Genomic DNA, 12,121 nt, shown 5'->3' on the forward strand with positions numbered 1-12,121 from the left:
CATTTTTGCTAAGATCACACTCCATGTTAGGAATCTGAAGATGCTATTCAGACACTATTTTTTGCCTACTTAATTAAAGACAAACACCTCAGACTGGCTTTAATTCTTCCTTCCTTAATGAAACAAATATATCTTGAGTCCTACTCTGTGCCAAGTCCCACACCAGACACTGAGTACATGTGTGAGCAAGATAAACAGGGGGCCTGCCCTCCTTAACATAAGAGGAGACAGACATAAAACAAACACAGGAATAAATAGCCGACGATTCTAGACCTCTCAGCAGTGTACTGCACCACTGGCCACCCATTCCTTCTTGAAATGCTTTTCCATGCTTAGCTTCTGAGATGCTATACTTTACTAATTTTCCTGTACATCACTGGCCTCTCCTTCTCAGTCCCCTTGCTGGCTCTTCTTCTAAATATAGAGCACCCAGGGCCCTTGCCTAGGTCCCTTTTCCCTTCTGTATCTTCTCCTAGGTGATCTCATTCATGCTCACAGAGTTGAATTCCACATATGTGCTCAGGACTCCCAAATTTATATCTCCAGTGCAAAACTTGCCTCTGAGGATATGATCTCTCCCCAAGTGAACCACGTTAGCACTTACCTCTCTCTCTCTCTTTTTTTTAATTTATTTTTTCTCTGCACTTACCTCTCTTGAGTCATTTCATGTTTTCTCTCTTTTCCCATGATTGTTTGGATACCTCTTTTATGCTCCTCCTAATTTATAAACCCCTTGTGGGCAGGAATCCTTAGCCTGTTTCACCTTCAGTTGCCACAGGGTGTTGCATAGTGTTTAATATATGATTATTGAACTTAATGTGTGAACTGAATTTCTGCTTTAGGAATCACTGAGACACAGATGGTAATGAATATTTTATTTAAAGAAATAATGCCTCATCCTTCTGTATTTCCAAATGAACAACCTCAGATGAGAGAACACAGCTACATACTTTGACATGAGGTGAATACTTAAATTTAAAAATGTTAAATGGAGCCAATATCATCCCTTGTGTCACAGGAGCTGCTGCAAATGTTTTATTAATTGCCTACATTCCCACACCACAGCTGGCAAGGCTGTTATGTCAGAGCCATGGACCACCTACTCTTCACAATAGTGCCCACTTGTATCTATTCCCTACTTTAAAATAAAAAGATAAAAGAAAAGGACAAGGGTTTGCCTAAAACCCTCCCACCCAACCAGAGCAGGGATTCAACCACATAATGCTGGTTCCTCGATTTAGATTCAGGGCCAAAGAGGAGGGCATAAGAGGAAGACTCCCTGGATTACAGAGAGATGTTTCGCCAGCTGCTCTAATAATAGCTTGTGGTAACTGCACCTCTGTTCCTTCATCTGAATTTTGATCCTGTTCCTTTCCAAGCTTCTTCCAAGGCCTCTTGGAAACTAAAGACTGTCTAGAGAAAAGCTACAAGCTTTTTTGTACTTGATGATCTGCTTAAGTGGGTCGGGGGCCGCAGTGACCACACAGGGAGGCCCTGATTGTAATGTGGACACGGGCCCCATGGCCCTTTGGTGTGTGTACACAGAGGTTGCTTTTCCTCATCTTGGTTGCCCTATAAAAATTGTCATTGGCCTCCACGTGCTTGAAGTTTAGGGTTTAGTCATTCAAAACAAGAAGAAAATTGTCTGGATTATATCTCTTCCGTAAAAATAAACATTTTCAACTGCCGTGGCATTTAAACTCTATTTTCTTTTCCTTCTAGTTTCCCTTCCCTATCACACTTCCCTGGATAAACACAGATTGTGCTATAATATTTATTAACAAAGGGTTCTCTGGGCCAATGGTGGTTTTAGGAATTCTGCTGGGTATTTAGTGTGCTGTCTAGCTGAGTCCCCAACCACGTTGTGAGTCAACGCAAACGCAGCAGATCGTGAGTAGAGGCAACAGTTCTCCTCTCAGCACGCTGCAGCCTCTGGGTCACCAATTGGGACTTGGGCTGGCATGCTTAAAAATAAGGTTTTCTGACAGAGACAGATGATTGTCAGCTGAGTCTTGCAAAAATCCCCTTTCCCTGTGCTCTTCCAGCCCATCTTCTTGGCATGTGCCCTTCCTTCTGCATCTTTTGTTGTCCTGCATCCCTGATTTCTCGCTGCAGACTGGACACTGACGTCAGTTTAGATTGATACTGTGTGTGCTGTCATGGACCTCAATTTCACTCAGGATGTTACTTCCAGTTGATCGATGCTGAGGTTCTTCATCACGCGGGGCTACCTTGCCGCCCATGGTACTTCCTTCACGCTCCTTTGGTAACTTCCCCGTTCACAGTCACTAATCAGTCATGCATGTGTGCAAACTCTCAGACTACTTGGCAATTGAAGCCCTGCCATCTGGATAGCTTGTATTTCTATTCAGTAATCTTTTCATTCACTCATACTAAGTGTTCATTACGCAGCTCAGTGTTAACGGCCGTTTAACTTGTCACACCCCTGATGAATAGAACAGCACCTGCATTCTAAACTAGGCTTAAGCTGTGACAAAGAGAGAGAGGCATGGACATATATACACTACCAAATGTAAAATAGATAGCTAGTGGGAAGCAGCCGCATAGCACAGGGAGATCAGCTCGGTGCTTTGTGACCACCTGGAGGGGTGGGATAGGGAGGGTGGGAGGGAGGGAGACACAAGAGGGAAGAGATATGGGAACATATGTATATGTATAACTGATTCACTTTGTTATAAAGCAGAAACTAACACACCATTGTAAAGCAATTATACTCCAATAAAGATGTAAAAAAAAAAGGTATTTCAAAAAATGTTATAAATAAATAAATACACTTACCTACTCCTGCTGCCAAAAAAACCCACAAAAACCAAAAAACAGCAGCACCATGGTGACCATAAAACAACCACTCCTAACTATACGGTCTCAAGCCATGGTGAATATGATGGATAATATTTTATGTACCCCAGTCGTTGGCCCTGTCCACCAAAGACGTGCCACAAACCCCACCTAACCAATTTGAATGTCAGAGATACACAGAGTATGGCAACGGGGCAGCAGCAGATCCAGAGTGAGTGACGTTCCTGGGACATGACAAGGGCACTGGGTTATAGCAGCCCAGGATGCTGTAGGACCAACATCCACTCAGATACTAACTTTCTCACTTCATTTTTTCGGAAGTCTCTTTTTCCAGCCCCCAAAGCTATCTCATGGCCACTTTTTTAAAATCTACACAGCTGCCTTCCCCAAAGCACCCTAGAGTGCTTCCTTGTTTCTCTTCCATTGTTTCTTAAGCTCTATATCTTTAGAGCTGACCTCATGTTTTAGCATTTTTTCAGCATCACTCCTTTTTTCCCCTCAACCTGTGATAAAACAAAGCAAAAGTAGTAGGTATGTTAGTTCAGAGCCCAAGACATAGGAGATACCTCTGGAACTGTGTCTGGGCTGGAAGGCCAACCAGAAAAAGCAAGGATGACACAAGTTTTTGTTGGTGGCTGTGGAATTTCCCTGCAGTTCTGGGAGAGCCCAGTTCTGTCGCCACATTCTACCCTGAGAAACACCTGGCAGGTTAGAGGGTGTAAGATGTATAAGGTAAGATCTTAATTCCACGGCTATATGATGCCAGAGCTACAGAATTTGAGCTCCCTAAAAGCATGGAAGCATGGACATTCTACTTTTTCATAAGCTCCCATCACCAAAGGAGAAAAAAGAAAAGCATTTATCTTCTCCGTCTCTCTTGCCTGTCCCCCATCCCTACTGCCAACCAAGAACCTTGAACAAAATATTTTTCTCCCTTTCAGAGGAGGAGAGTAGGGAGTGCTTTTTCTTATGTGCAGAGAAATATTACAAAGGGGGAGGGGCTTCTATTCCGGTCCTTTAAAACTAATAACCTCTGGGCCCCATCCAAGTTTTCCCAGCTTTTTCCTCTCTATTGGATATTGTTGGATGGAAGTGCAAAATTACCGTTATTTGGGGTTTGTTTTTTTATAAATAGACTACTATCAGCACAGGCATAAGATTAGTCTCTTATCAGCATGAACAGCTCTGTTCTGGCCTCTCCATGTTCTACCTGAGGACTGCCAGAACCCCACGGTTATTCCAACAAGCAGGGGAAATCAAAGAGGAGTTCCAGAGATGGCAATAACTTTACATTCTACCCACAGCTCTGTGGCAGCAAATCTTCACTGTGAAATCAATAATTCCAGGAGAACAGCAGGTAATTCACCTCCTCCAAAAACACATGGCCACTTCAGGGCACTGCACACATTTTCACTCTTTCTGGCAGGTCTCCTTGGATGACTGTGCTCTGCTGTGAGCCTGGGAATTACAGGACAACAAGAAGGAAGGAAGGGAGAGAGGGAGGAGGGAGGGAAGGAAGAAAAAGAGAACACAAGTTGGAACACAGCAAGGACCCATTATCCTGTGGATCTGGTGTGCTACAGGCTGCATTCCACTTCACACACACACAGCGACATGTTGTCCAACCTAAAGAATCACAGCAAGAAGACTCTCCTGGCTGAATTTGCTCTCTCAAGAGGGAGCGGAGTAAGGTATAATTTAGATCTTGAAGGTCACGGAAGGATTAAGAGGAGGAAACAAGACCCATAGACTTAGCCTATTTTAATTGGCAGAGAAGGACCCAGAACGACAAGGACCATAGCACTTAGCAACTATTTACTAAGCACCCACTAAGTGCCCCACACTGCTGTAGGAGCTCAGGGCAACAGGGAGATGGCTGAAGCTGACCTCAGCAGGTCCTCATGCTCTCTGATTCATAAGAGACAGGCAGTGAAACATCACCAGGGAGGAGAGCTACTGAGGGTCCATGCTGGACCTGGAGAAAAGGATAAGATGGCAGATCAACCCAGTCACAGGTGACACCTGGCCACAGGTTTTGCCTTGTCCCCGGAGGACAACACTATAATAAGACTTTACTGCAATATAAGGTGTATTCTTTGTTTTACTAAATGATGCTCTTACACAGTGGTTTTCAATCCTAGCTGCACATCAGAATTACCTAGGGAGTTTTTTAAAATCCAGATGCCTAGACCCCACCCCAGACTAATTAAATCAGACTCTCTGTGGGTAGCACCCAGGCTTCAGTATTTTTTAAAACTCTCCAGGGGATCCCAATGTGAGGCCAAGACTGAGAACCACTGCATCGAGGCGATTGTCCTAATTACCTTCCAGCTTTTCTCTGCTTCCACAGTCCTCTTATCTAAGCTGTTATATTTCCTTTTTATTTTTAGTTTGTTCTACTTTGTCCTTTCAGTAGATAATTCTACAATACCCCACTAAACTTTCTTTCATGCTTTAACTTTGCTTTTTCTCATTTAATTTTCATTGCCTGCTCCACTTACTCCATCCCCCCATTATGCTTATTTTGTGCTGTGTTTCTCTAGTACAGCATCAACACTTACAGGGCTCTTGATATGGGCAGAGTACTACAGGAGGCACTTAACTGTTACTAAAAATTATATCCAGTGCAATCATATTTTCTGTTAAATTCTGTACAACTGTTATGGACTCAGGACCTGTGGAAGATGGGCATTTTGGCAAAGTCTAGCTCCCTTCCTAGGAAGCAGCTCCCTTGGTATATAAATAAAAGATCCAAAATAAATATATTGCAACAAAAAATAAAAGGAACATCCACAACTAGGGGGGAAAGAAGATTAAAAGTTGTCTGAATCTAAATAGCAACATCTGCCCTGCCAAAATCTTGGTCTCACTCTACGAGGGAGATGCTGCCATTTGCAGCAGAAAGACAAAGTCCCTAGATTGTTTGTACTACCGGTGAGGCTGTTCTCTGGGGGCAGAATATCTGCTGATTCAGGCTCATTTCCTCGCTGTCCGCAGGCAAGCCCAAGAGCACACAGGTGAGTTGCTGAGACACTAAAGGCTGAGACGAGGAAGAAAGGGCCAGGAGACAGTCCCGGAAGCAGACCCTTCAATCTTCAGGGGAAGTCATGTACCACATCTCCTGCCACTAGGCTGCACAGGTAAGAGCAGCCTTGGAGCCTCAGAACCGCAGGCCCTGCACTTTTTCCTGGGCCAGGTGAGCCCCGGAGAGCCCAAAACATTGTCACCCCCATGGAGACCAGCCTGGCACTGAGTCCACCATAGAAGCCAGTGGATGTTTGCCCAATAATTGGGTGAATGAATAAATGACTTCCCTGTTGAAATGACTCCTGGGAGAGATGGTGGGAAGATGGAAATGGAAGGTGGCTCTGTAGTCCCACCCTGGTAGCTCATCCCCTGATGCTCTGATAGGGCTCCTCTCTCTTCCTTTTCCCTTGATTTTGTTTTTTAGGAATCAAGCCAGATGTCTTGTTGGAGCAAAAAGAGATGTTTGTTCTTTTTAGAAGAAGCAAGATTTTGCAGTGCCAAATGACAAGGACAGGGAAATGAATAATTACATGATACACAGGTGTCAGAGGGACCAAGGTGGCTCCCTGAACTTTATAAACCAACGAGGAGACTTCTACGACCCTGGTCTCCAGAACAACTTTACTTGTAGAGGCCAATTCTCCCTGGAGATTCTTGAAACTACAGTGAGAGAGGAGGGACTTACTCCTCGCTACCCGCCCCACGGTGCAACTCCTCTGGGTCCACATAGGTCACAGCAAAGCCTGCCCCTTCCTCCCACCTTCCACACTGGTGAGCTGACCCCAAGTGCAGGTCTCCCTGGAGATCAGTCACAAGGTGTACCCACATCCATTATTTTAAGACCGCACAAGGCAGTATTATCCCCATTTTATTGTCTAGAAAACGGAGGCTTAGAGAGGTTAAGTGACTTGCAAGTAAGTGGTGGTGTCAGGTTTACACCCAGATCTTCCAAGCCTAAATCCAGTGGTCTCTCCACTACAGCACAGCTGCCCCTTGAGACTAGAGCAGGCAGTGAAAAACAAGGACTCCCGGGTTCCAGGACCACTTCCAGCCCAGTGTGTAGGTGGTGTTCTATCTGAGGGTTGTCTGAGCAGAGGTGGGGTTACCCAGCTGCTCGAGCTCAACAGCCTGTGCAAATTCAAAGAAATGGCATATGAGTTCAAAGAACTCACTTGAAGAACAGGAAACGCAGCTCTCTGCTTGAGGTCACGGGGAAGTGAAGGCTGAAACGTAGATGAGAAGGCTTGCAAAGGTCCCTTCTCCCTTCAAATCTTTCATTCTTCCTTCTGTTCTCAGTGAGGCCAATAAACACATCTTCCTCCATTGCTATGTAATCTATGTTGATTTGCCTGGGACTCCCCAGGCAGCACCCTGGCTCTGAAAATGAAATATTAACTACCTCAGCCTCACAGCCATCTCTAGCAACTGTACACTAGTGGAAAAGCAAGAAGTGCACGTGGCAGCTTGCGTATTGAGGTCAGCAGTGCCTTTCTTAACCCTGCTCTGTCTGGTAAGGCTGAAGGGAGCAGAAGCTTCTGTAATGATATGGCCTATCTTTAGAGCCACAACCCAAAGACTTGGGGTCCTTCCGATGGCCATGATCTTGGGAATGAGGTCCTTAATGTCCTCCTCCGCTCCTAGGGTGTTGTAGACAGCAACTCACTTTCAAGTCTTCTTGGGCAGAAGAAATCATTTCACTTCAGTCAGCACTTTTGAGGACCTTTATGGGTTCAATGGGTGCTTTGAGGGGATTACACAGGAGATAAAGACAGACCAAACAACAATTGTGAGGCTGTACTTATACATTGTAAAGCATACAAAGGCAACTCCAGAATTTCTACAAAGGAGGGGCTAAGGGGCTGCAATCTGGTTGAAAGATGCCTCAGGGACTTGCCTTGAGGCAGTATTTTCATAGCACATAAAATTGGGAAAGATGTCAAAGAATGGGAGGCTGACGGGGATTATGGAAAAGGATGGATAAAGCCCCCTCCAAAGCACTCTTGTCTCTCCTACTAACTGTCCAAGTCTCAGGTGTCCTGATTTTTATGTAACGATGTCAAAAAAGAAGGAAACTAACAAATGGCCAAGCAATGAGCCAAGTGTTCGCAAATATAATTTCATTTATCCCTCACAGGCTGTAAAGAAACATTAACTCTCCCGAGAAGTCACATGAAGGGAAAGACATCTCCCAGGACCTGGGAAGCTGTGGCCTAATTGCTGACCTGGACACAGAAAGAATGAGCACAGGGAACACAATCTGCGCAGAGCCTAAGAAAGAGGGAGTCCAAGGGCAGGGCCCAGGAACACTTTTCTACCTTCCACCTGGGCACCCCACATAGGCTATGCTTGTGTTCGAGTTCCATCTTTCTCCTGCCACAGGCCTGGGCCAAGCTTCTGCAGCAGGTCCCGACCCTCCCTGACCAGTAGAGCATGTCTCCTAGCCACAACCTGCCCCAGCTACCACCAAACCAAATCATCACCTGCTCCATCCCCACTACTGTCTTCCACCTCTGCTTTGATTTATTGTTCATATGGACTCTCTCCTCATCAGGCCTAGAGGAAGGTTGTTTTTGTTCATTAGCCAAAAACTCTTAAAATTACATCTAACCTGTGGCAGATACAAATCACAGTCATAAATGTAAGCACAGTCTTGGAATTTTTCAGAATGACTTCCTGAATAATTTGGGAGAATTCAAAAATAATTATCTAAGAAGACAGGGTTATTTGAGCCCTGCTAACTGTTCTTTTGATGTGAATGCAGCTTTAAGCCTACAGCACTTCCTCCTGCCTCGGGGCTTTTTTTTTAATACGTCCTCGTTTCTTATATAGAATGTTCTTTCCCTACACATGCCCCCGATACTTGGTGTATCAAGCAGAGTCCCAGCAGTGGACAGAGGGCACTGTCAAAAGGGTGATCAGAAAGAATCTAATGAAAAGGACATTTGCAAAGGTGTGGGCAGGTGTTATAGACTGAACTGTGTTCCTCAAAAAAAGATATGTTCAAGCCCTAACCCCCAGTACCTCAGAAAGTGACCTCATATGGAAATAGCATCATTGCAATTGCTGTAATTAGTTAAGATTGATGTAATTAGTTAAGATGAGGTCAGACCGGAGTAGGGTGGGCCCCTAAGCCAACATGACTGATGTCTTTGTAAGAAGAAAGCAGTGTAAAGACAAAGACACTGGGAGAACACCATGTGACAGGAAAGGCAACCCAAGCTAAAGAACACCAAGGGGGCTTCCCTGGTGGCGCAGTGGTTGAGAGTCCGCCTGCCGGTGCAGAGGACAAGGGTTCGTGCCCCGGTCCGGGAAGATCCCACATGCCGCAGAGCGGCTGGGCCCGTGAGCCATGGCCGCTGAGCCTGCACGTCCGGAGCCTGTGCTCCGCGACGGGAGAGGCCACAACAGTGAGAGGCCCACGTACCGCAAAAAAAAAACAAAAAACACCAAGGACTGCCAGCAAACCACCAGCCGCTAGGAAGAGGCAAGGAAAGATCTGCCTAAAGTTTTCGGAGAGGGCGTGGCCCTGCTGACACCTTGATTTCAGACTTCTAACCCCCAGAACTGTGAGACAGCAAGTCTCTGTTGTTTTAAGCCATCCAGTTTGTGGTACTTTGTTAAGGCAGCCATAGGAAACTAATACAGCTGGGTTATGGGAAACCAAAAAAAGACGGTGAAACACCCTAAGTCTGGCAACAGGAGGATCGCTGCCACCCTGGGCCTGAAGCATGAAGTACAGGAGTCTTTACCAAAACCTGCAACCTCTGGCAGAGGAAAGCAGCCACAGCCAAGGCACAGCCTAGCAGGAAGGAATCTGGGGTAAGAACACCCCACCTCATCCTCCTCCTTCTCTCCAATCTCCTGATGGTGCCTCCCATTGGCCAAACTGAACAGGATGCCAGAGAGCAAGGGAACCAGGTGGATGCTGTCCATTGAGATCAGCCTCCTAGAGGAGGAAATAGAGTGATCTGGGGGGACAGACACTATCCAGCACACCTGGGTAACTTCAGCTTTTAAGTCTCAACTGCAAAGTCACTTCTTCAGGGAAGACTTCCCTGACCTCCTGACCAGATCCTGGCCCCGTAACATGCTATCTTAATTCTGCTTCTGTAGAGTACTTGTCACTCTGTAGCACTGGAGAAACTCATTATGCAAATTATTAAGTGATGACTGGCTCTCATGCTCGAAACTAAACTCCATGAGAGAAAAGACCATATCTGTCATTCATCAGTGAATCCCCAAGGTCTGGTGCATAGTAAAAATGACTAGATTTATAGGATTTGCCAATAGGCAAGCAACCTGATATAAAAAGATCAAGTAAGCCCAGAAAACTTGCCCTTGGCAGCTTTGAACAAACTATAGAGAACAGGCACCATTGTATTCTACAGGTACAGATAGTGCACTTTGTAATACCAGAGAACGTGACCACCTTGAGTACTTGCTAATGGTCCTCTAGAAATGGTGGGTGAGATAGGCAGTTGGGTAAATGAGATGATTAGGGTAAGGAGAGCAACTACCATGAGGTCAAGCTAACTTGAGCTTGCTTCTATCTGAATCCTCAGGCCAGTCTGGTCCCAGTCACACTGGGGAAAACAAGAAAGCTCAGGTGGGTGTCTGCTCCACTAGCCTTGGAATTTAGGTCCTGCACCCATCCTCAGATATTGAACGCCTCTTTGCTTACCAGGTGACCCTCTTCCCCGCTTCAGCTGCACCTTCTAGTTTCCATTATTAATTTACCTGTTTAATTTCAATATTTCATAGATTATTGGCCTTGAAACCCAAACGTGCGGGTCCCAAGAATTCAAATACGCCTCTCTTTTGAAGTACATCTAAATTTAGGCTGTCATAAACTGGGAGGTAGTTGTGGTTTCTAAGTTTTTTAGAACACTTTACTTTGTGTAATTCAACATAAGTGACCTAAGAACCTTACAGAAAAGAAGATAGATGAGCTCAATAAAGATTAGGAAACTGCATTAAATTTGGAGCGTGTTGCATTGGATTGCTCTTTAATACTTGGGTGAATCACCCTTATCCAACTTTGCCTGGAGGGAGTTTGGAGTAAACACAACAATCATTACAACACCCACAGTCCTTGTGCACACACTATCGTCCTCCTCTTTTGATGGTTCTTTTGATTATGGCTGTAAAAGTCAATAATTCTTCTGGGTATTAACCCTTAACATCACCACAGTGCATACAACATGTACCTCTAACATGAAAATGAAGCAACTATATCAAACTTAACTTCTAGGGTGGGAAGCAAAAATCTTGTGATCAATCAAATAAGCTGTGTTAACCTCCTCTCAATTGGCCTTATTTATCTGGACCACATTATTGATCTTGAAGGGCACTGTCATCTCATTAACAGTCAGCAGGCTCTGCGTGCTTCCTGTGATTGACAAAACCTCTCTGGGTAACAGAACAGCTGCCAACAGGGGCTGGTTTCCTCAGGCACAAACACGTCACAGAGAAGGTGTTGACTCTGAGGAGGGACCAGGCAGAGGACGAGTTGGGAGGCAGAGCTGTCCCTGAGTGGAGCCATGCAGAGGGTCTGCTACCTCATCCACCTCACCCTCTTCTGGGAAGGTAAGGCAGATACTGCAACCTCAAAAGAGCAAGACTCAGCGAGGCATCAAGGCTGCCAGGGCCTGGCCCTTGAGCACAGCACCCCTTACTCAATGATCTCAGCCCCAGTCCTCCCTGAGCCCCTCTCGTGTCTTTTCTCTAGGAGTCATGTCAGCTGTCACGTTGGTGCCTCAAGACCAAGCAAGGAGTGTGTCTGTGGGGGAATCTGTCACCCTCAGGTGCTCCATGAAAGGAGACTCCATCAGTGACTACTATATCTTCTGGTACAGGAAAACACCGGGTAACACAATGACTTTCATATACCAAGAAGGGGACATATATGGCCCTGGTTTCGAGGACAACTTCCAAGGTGAAGTTGATTCTTTAAACAACCAGGCTGTGCTGAATATCCTGGAGGCGTCAGAGAGAGATGAAGGATCTTACTACTGTGCCTCGACCACCACCCTGCTGTGGGTTCACTTCTGAGCAGCTCAAAAAACGTGGAGATCTACGTGGAACAGCAGTTCCAACAAGATCATGACTTTTTCCTGAATAAATAGTTTAAGAAATGGAAGCCAGAGAAGGCTGACATTCATGCCTTTCCTTCAGGTTCACTGGCTCACAGCCTGCCCACGCACTCCAGTGGTGCTCAGATAGGCAACCCCCAGTGGGGTGTGGCCCGGTGTAGGGCAGGAGAGAGCAGAGACAG

The 12,121-nt window shown here is 45.6% G+C and overlaps 1 gene segment (V, D, J or C); it reads left to right on the forward strand.

Annotated features, from left to right (window-relative positions):
- Nucleotides 1-11,387: 11,387 nt before the first annotated feature.
- LOC307049605 (T cell receptor delta variable 2-like) lies at nt 11,388-11,898 on the forward strand. The segment is given in 2 exons: nt 11,388-11,433; nt 11,576-11,898.
- Nucleotides 11,899-12,121: the final 223 nt, after the last annotated feature.

The sequence above is a fragment of the Hyperoodon ampullatus genome, assembly GCF_949752795.1.
Source record: "Hyperoodon ampullatus genome assembly, chromosome: 3".
NCBI lineage: Eukaryota > Metazoa > Chordata > Mammalia > Artiodactyla > Ziphiidae > Hyperoodon > Hyperoodon ampullatus.